General features: G+C 44.1%; 1 protein-coding gene across 3 annotated transcripts in view; it reads right to left on the bottom strand.

The window, feature by feature from the left end:
- Positions 1–9600, bottom strand: part of WDTC1 (WD and tetratricopeptide repeats 1) — a 71649-nt gene extending 62049 nt beyond the window's left edge. Inside the window, exon 1 of one of the 3 annotated variants that reach the window (XM_059376799.1) lies at positions 9233–9600. The gene's annotated coding sequence lies outside the window, so the exon portion shown is untranslated. The remainder of the gene's footprint in view (positions 1–9232) is intronic. The other 2 variants (XM_059376798.1, XM_059376797.1) reach the window with 2 other exon arrangements.
- Positions 9601–14044: the final 4444 nt, after the last annotated feature.

The following is a 14044-nucleotide window of genomic DNA, read 5'->3' as shown; positions in this document are numbered from 1 at the left end:
GGCTCAGGTCATGGTCTCAGGGTCCTGGGATCGAGCCCCACATCGGGCTCTCTGCTCGCCAGGGAACCTTCTTCCTCCCCTCTCTCATTGCCTGCCTCTCCGCCTACTTGTGATCTCTGTCTGTCAAATAAATAAATAGAATCTTTAAAAAAAAAAATAGAATGGAAGTGGGAAGCAGAGGAGGTACAGATAAGAATGGCAGAATTTTGACTGTTGTTGAAATAGGATAACAGATATATGGGAGTTCAATATTCTGTTTACTTCGTATATATTTGAAATTCTCTCTAATAAAGTTCTTTTAAAAAATATTTATTTTTGAGAGAGTGCATGAGCAGGAGGCGCAGAGGGAGAGAGGGAGAGAGAATCTCAAGCAAACTCCATGCTGAGTGTGGAGTCTGATGCAGGGTTTGATCTCATGACTCTGAGGTCATGGCTTGAGCCCAAACCAAGACTCAGACACTTAAACAACTGTGCCATGTCAGTGCCCTTCTAATAAAGTCCTTTAAAAAATCTTTCTTATTACAGAGTCATTCAAAACATGGAAGACTGATTAATGAAACACAAAACCAGATTTAAGAAAATCAAATTTAAGACATACCTACAGCTATCTTAGCCCTGGAGGGGAAAAAAAAAACCTAGAAGTGTACGTATCTACAATGTTATAACAAGGATATGTATAAAAAATGTGCCAGTGGTCTTCTCTCTGGTAAGACAACAGGTGATATACACATATATAAATGTATTTTTTTCTGTTCCTCTGTACTTTCCAAGTATTCTGTTGTGAACATTAATTGTTTTTATAATAATACAGAAACAGCCCTTAGGAACCTGCTTCAAATTGAAAGAAATGAGTCTGAATCTGGTTCTACTATATACTAGGTTGTATGAGCTTGGGTAAAATTATTTACGTTTAAGCTCCTGGGGGTTTTTTGTTTGTTTGTTAATCGTTTTACCTGTCATGTAGGTATACATAGTAATTTTTACCTCACAGGGTTATTGGGAACATTAATGAGATAATGCATTACAAAACACTTAGTACAATACCTGGCATGTGGTAAGCACTCAAGAAAGACTGGCTATTTTTCATCTGTTACATGAAGGTAACAACAGCACCTACCTCAGAGATGCTGTGAGGATTATACAGGATAACTGGCACACTGTAAATACTTAATAAGTATGACAATAAGGAAAAAGTGTTTAAGAAAAGCTTCCTCTCTGGGTGCCTGGGTGGCTCAGTGAGGTAAGTGTCTGACTCTCGCTTTCGGGTCAGGTCATGATCTCAGGGTCTCGAGATCAAATCCCATCCTGGGTTCCCCACTGAGCACAGAGCCTGCTTACGATTCTCTCTACCTCTCCCTCTTCCCCCCGACCCCTCCCCTCTTTCCCTCTCAAAAGAAAGAAAAGGAGGGAGGGAGGGAGGAAAAGAGGAAGGAAGAAAGAAGGAAGGAAAGAGCCTCCTCTTAAAAAGTTAAATATGTTTTCATTTTTCTTAGGTTATACCTAGGAGTGGAATTTCTAGGTCATATAGTAACTATAAGTCTACACAAAAACTCATAAATCAATGTTCACAGCCCTAAAGTAGAAACAACCCAAATGTCTACCAATGGTAAATGTCCATAAATGGGTAAGTAAAATGTGATATAGCCATATAATCGAGTATTAATCAGCTGTAAAAAGGAATGAAACAATGATTCATGCTGCAACAGGGATGAAACCTAAGAATATTATTTGAGGGCGCCTGGGTGGCTCAGTGGGTTAAGCCGCTGCCTTCGGCTCAGGTCATGATCTCAGGGTCCTGGGATCGAGTCCCGCATCAGGCTCTCTGCTCAGCGGGGAGCCTGCTTCCTCCTCTCTCTCTCTCTCTGCCTGCCTCTCTGCCTACTTGTGATCTCTCTCTGTCAAATAAATAAATAAAATCTTTAAAAAAAAAAAGAATATTATTTGAAACAAGCCAGTCACAAAAGGCCACATATTTTATGAATCCATTTATATTAAACGTCAAGAATAGCAAAAGCTGGGGCACCTGGGTGGCTTAGTCGTTAAGCATCTGTCTTCGGCTCAGGTCATGATCCCAGGGTCCTGGGATCGAGCCCCATGTTGGGCTCCCTGCTCCACACTGGGAAGCCTGCTTCTCCCTCCCCCACTTCACTGCTTGTGTTCCCTCTCTAGCTGGGTCTGGGTCTCTGTCAAATAAATAAGTAAAATCTTAAAAAAAAAAAAAAGAATAGCAAAAGCTACAGGGACAGGAAGTATACTGCTGGTTCCTTGGAATTGAGGAAGAAGATGGGAGTGACTGCGGTGGTTGTGATAGCTAAAGAATATGGGTTTCTTTGGGGCATGATGAAAATGTTCTGGAATTAGATAGAGGTGAAGGATGCACAACTTTGTGGTATATTAAAAAGGGCAGAATTGTATACATTAAAAGGGTAAACGTTATAGCACATGAATTATACCTCAATAAGAGATCAAGTCCCCAAACCCTTTTCTTTTCTCTGCCTCAAAATCAGAACTTGGGAAAATTCAGTTCTCACCCTTTTCTTCGCCTATCTCCTGCCCTGAATTGTAATTATTTTTGTGGGGTTTCTCTTCTTTAAAAGACTAAAAGAATCCTGAGGGCTAGCTCTTCATCTGATTAATCTACTGACCCTCCTAGGTCTCCAAGGACTGATGCGGGCTTAGCAGACACCAGTAAGTACTTGCTGAATGAATGATAGCATGACGATCTTGTGTACATACAGTGCTATATACCTATCAGAGTGCTGATCATTTCATTTATGCTTTTACCTTGAACTTCACAACAATCCTGTGAGGAAGCTAGGAAGCTATTATCATCCCTTTTAACAAGGGAGAACTGAAGCACAGTGCTATGTGGTACTGAGGAATAAGCACTGGACCAGGATTTAGGATCTTGTGCTCCAGGCAGGGGCTCTGCCTCTAACTGGCTGAAAAACCCTGTGTGAGGCGTCTCACTCTCTCAGACTGTTTCCCCATCTGTAAAATGAGAGGCAGACTCTGAGATGAGCTACAAAACTTCTTCCAATGCCTCTACCCCATGATTCTAAGAACACACTCCTAGGAGCAGTAGAGTGGAGATGGAACCCCAGTCATCTGTATTCTTTTTCCTCTGAACATGCAGCCTCTCACTGTGGAGAGATGCCCCCAACCAGAGTGACCACTGGCCCCCTTTCAACATTCTGAATTATGCAAAAGATGTATGCAAGTTTCATTTCACTCTATTTGCAGTGGTCTACCTATTGGAGCAATCCTATAGAAGAGAAATACACTTCCAAAGGATAAAGGTCATTGCAAGTAGCATAATAAAATAAAGAGTTGGGCACTGGAGTCCAACAGACCTAAGGTTCAAATCCTAGTTCTGGCACCTATTTTCTGTGTGGCCGCATTTCTAAACCTCAGCTTCCTAATCTGCAAAACAAGGACGATAATGCCTACTTTCAGAGAGTGAAGAGCTATACACGTAAAATACCTGATACCAAGCCTGGTAAAAATATTTAGGGAACATTCAAAGCATTTCTTTCTTTCTTTCTTTTTTAATGAACCACTTTTTTTTTTTTTTAAGATTTTATTTATTTATTTGACAGAGAGATAGAGAGCACAAGTAAGCAGAGTGGCAGGCAGAAGGTGAAGAGAGAAGCAGGATCTCTGCTCATCAGGAAGCCCGATGTGGAGCTTAATCCCAGGACCCCGGAATCATGACCCGAGCTGAAGGAAGCTGCCTAACCAACTGAGCCACCCAGGTGCCCCTTCAAAGCATTTCTTTCTTTTTTAAAGATTTTATTTATTTATTTGACAAAAAGAGAGGTCACAAGTAGGCAGAGAGGCAGGCAGAGAGTGAGAGGGAAGCAGGCTTCCTGCTGAGCAGAGAGCCTGATGTTGGGCTCTATTCCAGGACCCTGGGATCATGACCTGAGCTGAAGGCAGAGGATTAACCCACTGAGCCACCCAGGTGCCCCCTTCAAAGCATTTCTTAAGGATGTGAGGGCGATCTGGCTGCAACATCTGTCACCCCGTTGATCGCCAGGGTTGATTTGGCTGATCTGGCTGGCTAGGCGGGTGTCCCCTTCCTCCCTCACCACTCCATGTGTGTCCCTCCCGAAGCTGCCCGCTCGGTGGAAGGGGATGACTTTACCCGACAGAGGAGAGGACCATTCTTCCGTCAAGGGTATACGATTAGCTGCGCTCCCCTGCTAGAACCTCCAAACAAGCTCTCAAAGCATTTCTTAGTGTTCTGACAGATTGCTCGTAAACCTATGAGGCAGGTACTATTATTATCCCCACATTTCAGATGAAAGCTCTGAGGTGGAGAGAAGTTAGTTTGCCTAAAGTTATAGTTTTTAAATGGAGAATCAAACTAGATAGTTTAATTCTAAGACCCAGGTCACTGACAACTAAAAAATAGTTACTACTTTTAATCAGATCATGTGCAAGCAGTTACCTCAAAGAAGCTCTCAGCATTCCTTAGGGTTAAGCTAAGGAATCAAAATCACCTTGACTCTGCCAGTGTCAAAACATAAAAAGTTCCTGGTGTATTTCAGGGTCATGGACTAAGCTGGCACAAGGAGAGCATCTGGGAAAGGTTTGGTTGGCAGGATAGGCCCATCAACAAAGCACCTTTGGAAAAGTTCTTTGCCATCTTCGAGGCTCCTGGCTCAAACGACTCCTTATGGGGTTGGCTAAAGCTTTCTCTGTGAAGTCTATCTTAAGAAATGTTTCACTTTGTGGGAAACTGGATGAAAACTCACCTCTATGGCTTCTCTACATTCGTGCTTTGTGAAATTTTTTTCTTGATGTTTTTAGAACAATGCTTTTCAGTGATTACAGCTAATTTATCTGCTTTTTCCTAGGGCCACAATTACCTTAAGGTAGTGAAAGGGAACAGGTAGACAAAGGGAGCATACTTTGAAAATGCTGTCCTCTCTTACTGTATATATGAGCATCTGAAGTCTTGGATTTTTCCTTTAACTTGCATCTTTCCAAATTTTGGCATGATTCAACGTACCTCTCATAGGGAAGTCTTTGAAGTTTCACCCTGTAACTTTCTTTCTAGCAGAGAAGTTAAGGAAAACTAAGCCAATCAGTGTGGAAATGCTTCCTTTCCAACTCAGCTGCAGTTGTGTTACATCCAGATGTCTGACTCAAGAAGGAAATCAGGCAGGCCACCGGTACCCAAATATTCAGGGCTCAACTGAGGGCTCAAGTTGAAACTCCAAGACCAGAAATGCCTGACTCCCATTCTAAGAAAGGCTCTCTAAAGGTATATGGGAAAGCACAGTCTTGTGCTTTCTGAAAATAGAATCGGGGGGTTATGAACAAGGATAAAATTCTGCCAACGTCCTGAGAGCCCCTGGATAGCTACCTGGGTAACGTCTGATCCTGCTCTGCCCCATTCCCCAAGAAAATGGGGTTAATACCTCCCCAGATGGCTACAGGAAGGATTAAGGGTTATTATTCTTGGCATCCAGCTCTATCACAGCTCTGGCAATTGTGACCTTGTTCATTTTAAAATAAGACATTAAATATAAAAATGCAAACAGTGATCCCTGAATCTGACTCTATAGTAGGGTGAGGAATTTTTTTCCACAAGACCTCTGACACTGCCTCCTATACTCCAACCTACTGGCTGAACCTTCCTCTTACTCAAACCTCAAGTTTTTAAGGTATTAGTCACTAATGCCACAAAGCCCTTCAAGGAGTCAGCAGCTATTACAAATAGTACACAGAGCAAACCCCAGAATTCTCAGGGTGTCACCCTAAAGAAACAAAATGGTACCCTTTTACCACAAACCCAGGCTCTCAAGGGCAATCAGTGAGGTCTAGCAAAAAGTGTATATTAACAACAGTTAGTACTCATAAAACCACTACAAGGAAGGTACTGTCACAAATCTCATTTCACATATGAGGAAACTAAAGCTCAGAGAGGACACATGATTTACCCTACGTTACACAGCTAAGAAAGTACAAAGGTTCAAATATCAGTCCTACTTCTAGCTGTGTCACCTAACAGGTTAGTTTTTTTTTTTTTTTTAACTTTCTGGAACCTCAGTTTCCTCATTTGTAAAGTGGGGGTAATGAGGGACGCCTGGGTGGTTCAGTTGGTTAAGTACCTGCCTTTAGCTCAGGTCATGAGTCTATAAAGTCCTGGGATCGAGTCCTGCATCGGGTTCCTTGCTCCGTGGGGAGGCTACTGCTCCCCCTGCCTACTGCCCTCCCTGCTTGTGCTTTCTCCCTGACAAATAAACTGATAAAGTGGGGATAATGATAGTTCCTTCATAGGGATCTAAGGATTAAATGAAATATCGTAGAAAAAGTATCTAACAAGTGCCTGGCACACAGTAAGTATGAAATACGAGTTAGTTCTTTTACAGATCAATATGGCAGGAGTTTGACATTTCCATGTAATAACAGGGTTTAAAATACTGAATAACCAATTAGTCTAGTTACCTACATAAGTATGAACTCCTCTACCAAATCCTTTATAAGAAGTGGAAAAGCCTCTGCTTGAATACCTACAATGACAAGTAACTCATTCCTCACAGGGTGGTCGATTTTGCTTTTAGAAAGCCAAATTTTCTCCTACCAAGCCAACGTCTCCTCTTTTGGAATTTCTATCCCTTGATCCTAGTGCTGCTTTCCAGAATCACACAGAGAAAGTCCAGTTCTCTTTCTACATAACAGTTCTTCAAATACTTGAAGGCAGGTTTTGTGTTCTCCCAAGCTGTTAGCATTGGTCCTTTCAGATCTTCAAGCATCAGAGCCTCAAAGGAGACAGGCCCTGGTTGGAATTCTAAACATTTCCTATATTTGCTGTGTGACCTTAAGAAAGTTATTTAACCTCTCTGTACCTGTATCTTCATATGTATAATAGGGAAAATGATCTTTGCTTCACAGGCAGTTATGAGGGCTAAATTAGATAAAGTAAAACACTAACTAGCACACATCCCAACATATACCAGGCGCTCAATATATTTCAGTTACTTCTTAGAATGTATTCTAATTAGTAAATATCTCTCAAAGCTAGACACAATTAAATGTAACACCAAGGAATTGGTTTCTGATGGAAAATACCAGGGCCTGTGTTTTTGTAGCCAAGGAGTTACGTGAGTACCTCTGCAATGGTGGCCCAAAGATGCAGTGGAATCCAGAAAGGTAAGGATAAAAGAAGAAAGGAATCAGGACCATTCAATCAGAGACCCCCAAAAAAGCTAAGTATCACCATATTACATGTTGTTTATGATTCCCTCTTTATGAACCAGGACTGCACATGTGGGCCACACTCCCTAATTCAAAAAGGAGTGAAGAAAATAATGAGAAAATAATTTAAAAATTGTTGAAGTCATAGTTCTGGGTCTTTGCAGCAGCTGGCCCCTCAAAGTCCAAAGATGTTTAGCAGAGGGCTTTAAAATCTTCAGTTGTATCCTTCCAGGTCCCGAAGTCTAGGTGTGTGAAAAAACCCTAATTTGATGTCCCATGAGTCACTACTGACTTCCTTCCAGCTAGAAAATTTGTCAGCTGCATGACAACTCTAAAAATCCCCAAGTGGCAAATCGCCAATGTTAATACCATCACCATAATCACTACACATATTCTCTTCCTTTCAGTAACTCCAAGAGAAGGAGTCTTAGGCAGAAATACGGATTATTGTTCTGTTATTCTTCAGAATTGACCCAAAATTGTAGACTGCTTCTACAAATTGACAGGTGGCTTGAACATAAGTGTCCCCAAATAGGTCAAAATACCCCAGTATTAAAGCAGCAGGATCACAAACTATGGCAGAAAATGTTTCTCCGTCTGCCAATGAAATACAACAACCTGCACTGGAAATCCACTGTTAAGTCTCAACATTGTCAGCCCAATCGAGCCTTTCTAGTTACTCCCTGGTCTACGCTAGAGGATCCAGTTATTATACTCAGCAGACAAGATTCTTCAATCCAGAAACAGCCATAAATAGTTCTTTCACTTCAAGAAGACTCTAGCCACTCAGGAGGGGCTGTAAGGTACAGAAAGGCTTCGTTCAGATCACTGGACATACCTGTGCCCTAGGCAGAGATTTCATAACGTCTTTGAGTCTGGAGGTGTCCTCTGAATAGTTTCTTCTGAAAACTGTTTCAGGCTTTGTTAAAAGGGAACACTTAACTGCCACTTTACCCTGATCATCTACCTCATCCTTGGGAAGAATGGGGAAGTTACAGACACCCTGTCAGGTTTCTAAACTCATAAACTTAAGAAAACTTTAAAGTTTCTCTACCACTACCTCAGGAAGTTCTAAATTAAAAAAAAAAAAAAAAAAAAAAAAAGTCACAGAAGAAAAGGACTTTGAGGAAAATAGTCAAATTAGGCAGTCAGACTTTAGTCATAAGTCCTGATACCTCTTTTCTAGAGTCCCTGGTGGTACACCTACAGAGGAAAGGCAGAGGTCACTAAGCAAAGTCAATCTGGCTGGCAAGGAGTGGGGGCGTCCCACTGCAGCTTTCAGTGACAAGACTTGGTACCTGATGGTTCACAGTTTCTCTCCTATTCTACACTTCCTATTTCCCTTTTAAGTGGGTTACTGAATAGCCCGTTCCCAAGTAAAGGCCCTCTGTAAGGGCGTTACAGTCGCCTGGTGGAAACACCTTAGGAGTTCTGCTTAGTGCCAGGATGGGCCACTGAAGGCATCTGCGGCTGCAAGAAGCCTGGCCACGGACGGACGGACACACACACACACACACACTCACTCACTCACAGAGAAAGAGAGCGGGAGAGAGAGAGACAGAGACAGAGCGCGAGAGCAAGCGAGACAGAGCGAGAGCAGGAGAGCAGGAAACTAAGAGAGCAGGTCAGGTCAACGTAGCCCTCCCGGCATTTCCACCTGCCCCCTTCTTCCTGAGACCGGCGCCAGATCAGATGTCAAACAAAAACTCCGCAAAAAAAGTCCCGTGATGGGATGACTTCCACCTCTCCCTTGGCAAAGCCCCCTGGACTCCCAAAGCCTCCCCCACCACCCACGTCCCGGCCGGCCCTCCATCCCCACCCCGCCCCCGGCCCACTCTGCCCTTCGCCCCTGCGAGGCCTGCCCCCTCTCGGGACACCCCGGAGCCCCGAGGCTGGCGGCCTCAGGGCCCCCGGGCCGGCAAGGCTGCGGCCGGCCCAGAGCGGGTGGCCCGTGTGCCGGGACTGCGGGAGCCGGTTCTCGCTTCGGCGCCCGGCAAGGGCAGGGGGCGGTGGCTACCAGTACCTGTCAGGCCTCTTCCCAGGACCAGCGGCGGCGCAACTTCAGGAGCCCATGTCCGTCCGGGGGGCCCGGCCCCTCTCCCGGGAGGGGGGGGCGCGGATCCCGGGGAGGGGGCTGGGGGGCCCGGGCAGCTCTAGCCCCTTCCCATGCTCCCCGCCCGGCGCCTGGCCGGGGCCGGACAGCGCCTCCGCCCGCCCCTGCGCACCGCCTCACACCCGCGCTCACACACACTCACACTCCCTCGCGCGCTCTCACACACGCACTCCCCTCCCTCCTCCTCCTCTGTTTATCTCCTCCAGCTGTCTGGGGACCCAGGAGAAGCCCAGCACCGCGCCTGCGCCACGCAGTCTCCGCCTCCGCCCCGCGCCTCACAGCCGGCGGCTACGCTACGGAGAGAGCGTCCGGCGGTTTCCAGAATGGCTAGCCGGGCCCCTCCCCCGCCCCGCGCGCCCGGTCAACGTCTGCTGCCGGCGGTGCCTACTAACCTGCTAGTGGGGGAGCCCCGCACGCCGCGACCAATCCACTCCTGCGCTCGCCAGACCCGCAGCCAGTGGGCAGGCGGGAAAGCCGGGCTAAGCTCCAGGGCATCCTGGGAATCGTAGTTTTTCCCCGTCGAAGAGCTCCTGCCCAGTGGGCTCACCCCGCCCAGTTGCCATTAGTTACCCTGACGCACCTCCCACCCCACATCCAGGGAAAATGGTCCCTCACGTTGCTTCTGGGACACCCCTAACACTCACCCATTGCCCCTCAGAGCCCGACACAGTCTCCTGAGAGCCTCACCAAGACTTCCTCAGAGCCCGTGAACTGGGAGACTTTTCAGGCTGGGGCCCCAATGCCCCCATCCCCCAGAGCCCAGCTTCCTCTTACTCTTTCCTGCCCTGGGGGGCTGCTGAGTGGCACATTCCTCACTCTTGCTCCTGGGCCTGAAGAAAGAGGATAAAACGTAATCAGTCCTACAACCGAGTGGCTTGGAGGGGAGCCAACCACACACTAAGGAAACCCTCAGGCTGACCAAAAGAGACAGAGATTAGGTCCTTCTGAGACTAACTGGTGGAGGCACTACTGTTCCCCCCTCTAAGGAAGAGGCAGTTCCAGCCTAGTGGAGTGCCACGTCTGCTAGAAGAGGCACTGTCCTAAGGAAGTGCTCAAGGTGACAAGGGAGGCATCAGGTGTAACTTCTGAAAGCAGAGACCAGGCCCCACCCATGAGGCGCCTCAGGTCAGAAAAAGGAAAAATTGTCATCATTTTCTGAGAATGGAAACTTGGCACTCACCCATTGGGTGGGTGCCATTTGTCAGATAACAGTAATTCTCTCTTATTTAGTATTTACCATGTCCCCACTGTACTGAGTACAATTTCTTAGATACTCCTACTCTTACGGTGTTTTGCAGAAAAGAAAAGAAAGCTGAAGCACAAAGAGATTAAAAGCAACTTGCCCAGGGTCACAGAGCCTGGAACCAAACTGGGATTTGAACCTAAATCAGCCTTACTCCAGAGTCTGAACCTTGGAACACTACCTCTCCCTCCAGTGAGAACCAGGCAGCACCTACTCTCAGGAAGGGCTATGTATATTTACCATCCACAGTGTTTGTTCCATGTTTATCACTCTATGAGTTGCTTTTTTCCTACTTCTGCTCACATCAAGTATATAAATTAGTCTGTGAGCTCCCAAAGGGTGATTTCTTCCCATTTGGAGGAGTTAGAACCTACTTGTGAATTCAGCTTTGTGAAATGCTTTTCTCCTATAAATGTGGGTCATTCTTCCTGATGTCTCCCCCACAGATGTTCCACTGAATATAAAATATCATAAATTTTGGGACTAGAAGAAAACTGAAATTATCCATAGCTCCCCAGGCTCAGGCTGAAAGCCTGGTTAGGGGTCACTGGCTCAATTAAAATGAAAAATAACTAATATATGTGGAGTATTTACCATGAGAGAGAAATTCTTATCAGGGAATTAAACAGTCCTCACAAATTGCATAGCTAGGAAATGTGGTACAGTTGGGATTCAAACCCAGATTATTTGAATCCAGAATTCCCGTTTTAAACCTTTGCTCTATGCCGGCAATGTCACAGGGGCTCTTAGAAATACCAACAGAGGGCGCCTGGGTGGCTCAGTGGGTTAAGCCTCTGCCTTCAGCTCAGGTCATGATCTCAGGGTCCTGGAATCGAGTCCCTCGTCGGGCTCTCTGCTCAGCGGGGAGCCTGCTTCCTCCTCTCTCTCTGCCTGCCTCTCTGCTTACTCATGATCTCTCTCTGTCAAATAAATAAAATCTTAAAAAAAATAAAAGAAAGAAAGAAATACCAACAGAGAAGTATGGGTGATGTTGTACCTGTGGCTCCTAGCACAGTAGATAGTAAAAAATGGTTGACAGAATGAACTTTTGTTGGTAAGGAATGGGTGATAGTGTATGGTTTTGGAATATAGGCGAGGTTCAGTGGAGTGAGGTCTGGAGCCAATGATCAAGAAATAATTCTTGGGACGCCTGGGTGGCTCAGTTTCTTTAAAAATAATATAAAATACAAATAATTATTTTCTACCAGGAGCTCACTTGCCCTCCCATGCACTCTTTCTTTTCTACATATACGCGTATATGCTACATGAGTATATTTCATATGTATACATGTATATACATTTGCATATGTATATGTGCATACATTTATCTATGTATACACACATTCACACACACTAATTCATTTGATTCCCATAACCCATTTGATTGAATTAGGTATTATTCTTACTCGCATTTTTACGTAGAAAAAACAGGCTCACAGGAGACTTAATTAAGTTCAGAATCGGGCACCCCTCCCAGCCAGAAATGTTTTTAGATAATTTTAAATAATTTAAGAGAAAAATTTCCTACTTCTAGAACTGAGCTTCTTTGGGAAGTTGTAAACTCTGTTTTTGATAGTATTCAAGAATAGGATGTATAATCACTTGTCCAGAATACTGTGGAAGCAATCGTTTTATTGGGTCCATATTTAATATTCTCTTGTTTGGCTTTTGGAAGAAGACCAATTATTATTTGAATAATAAGACTTGTGACAATTAAGGTAGCTCCTTTTCCTCTCCTAAGTGCACTAGATAATCCCCCAGCTGATCAGCTCTGCAGAGCTAGTCACTGATAACAACCGTTTTCATCCCTGGATTGGACTCCTGGACAAAAGGAGGCATCAGCAACCTAAAATTGAAGATGCCCTTGTTCTATAACGCAGAAGTTTTACTTCTAATATTTTAAAGGAACTGTTGCACGTGTGTACAGGAAGACATGGGCAAGGAACACGACTTCCAGCCTTTTTATAATAGCAAAAAAAAAAAAAAAAAAAAGGTCAAAACAACCTAACTGTCCTTCTGTAGGGGAAAGGATGGATGAATTATCATTTGTTCATACAGTGAAGTATTACACAGCCAATTAAATTATTTATGTGCTATCAAGATAGATACATGTTTAAAACATAATTGATGAAGTCCCAGAACCTAAGTCAGGTTCGGTGGGGTGAGGAGGTTCGGAGCTGACGACTAAAGAAAGAATTCTTAAGACGTCGTTGGTGCAAAATGGTGGTTTATTAAAGCACGGGGACAGGACCCGTGGGCAGGAAGAGCTGCTGCCCCGGGTTGTGAGGAGTGGCTGGTTATATACACAGGAGTTGGGTAGGTGAGGACAAAGGGGTGTCCAGAAGGGCTATTGGGGCAAAGAATACTATCAGGATATTGAAGGCCTGGTTACTATCAAGTAAAGACAATTGGAAGTCTGGTGGAATGTTACATTCCTGCTATCAAGCATCCTTGTTAATGAGATTTAGGTTTAGAAGAAATTTAACTTTATTTACTTTTCCTTCTACTTCCACCTCCTTCGGTTTTTTTATGGAGGGGAGGGTGACATTAGGGCTTGAGGAACTGAGTTCTGTGTCTTTGGAAATTGGGCTATTGATAAGGTAACTTCTTTGTTGTAATCTCAAGGACATTTGCAAACCAAGGGAGACTCCTGTCTTGCAGGATTGTGATCTCAGCAAGTTAACTATTTATCATTTTATGGCAGTCAGGGGTGCCTGAGGAATGCTACACCTATGGAGGGGAGCGGATGAAGGGGGGGGTGCAAGGTGCCAGCTTTTGCTTTGTCCTCAGCCAGCCTCATAATGATGAATGGAAAAAAGGAAGTTGAAAGATGATACATTCAGTATGATATTTGTGTAAAATTTAACACAAAAAATGCCACATATTATAGATGCATGCAATAAAAGTACAAAAATTGACATGGGAAAGACACACAGCAATTTTGAGAGAATAGTTGCCACTGAGAAAAAGGAAGAAAGAAGAGCTGAGGGATGAGGTTTTAGCTGTATTTGTAATATTTTATATCTTAAGAGATTAGAAGTAAATATAGCAAAATATTCAAATATTAAAATTTTATCTTGGGATTATATTATTATCTGTACTTTTCTGAAGGTTTAAAATAGAAAAAATTTTAAAGATTAAGTAAGGGGCAAAGAAATCCATTTCAACACAGGCACCAGCCTTGTCTAAAAGTTGAAGGTCTATTAAAAAGAAAAAAGTTAAAGGTCTATATCTGTACACTGGTAATTATTATTATACAAGAATCTCATTGTTTAAAAAAAAAAACCAGGTATTACCTCCATGTATTTTCTTTAGGACTTAGAGTTGCAAACATTTGGCATACAATCTGGGTCACTATAAGAAAAGGTTGAGACTTGCTGGTTTCAGTTGGTCCCTTCATTTACTGAGGAGAAAATGGTGGCCTAAAACAGTACACAAATTGCCAAAGTCCCCATCTGTCCACTCCGGTCCAACTGGTC

This window comes from Mustela nigripes, chromosome 14 (assembly GCF_022355385.1).
Source record: "Mustela nigripes isolate SB6536 chromosome 14, MUSNIG.SB6536, whole genome shotgun sequence".
Classification (NCBI taxonomy): Eukaryota; Metazoa; Chordata; class Mammalia; order Carnivora; family Mustelidae; genus Mustela; species Mustela nigripes.
This window is presented reverse-complemented; position numbering and strand designations above follow the sequence as displayed.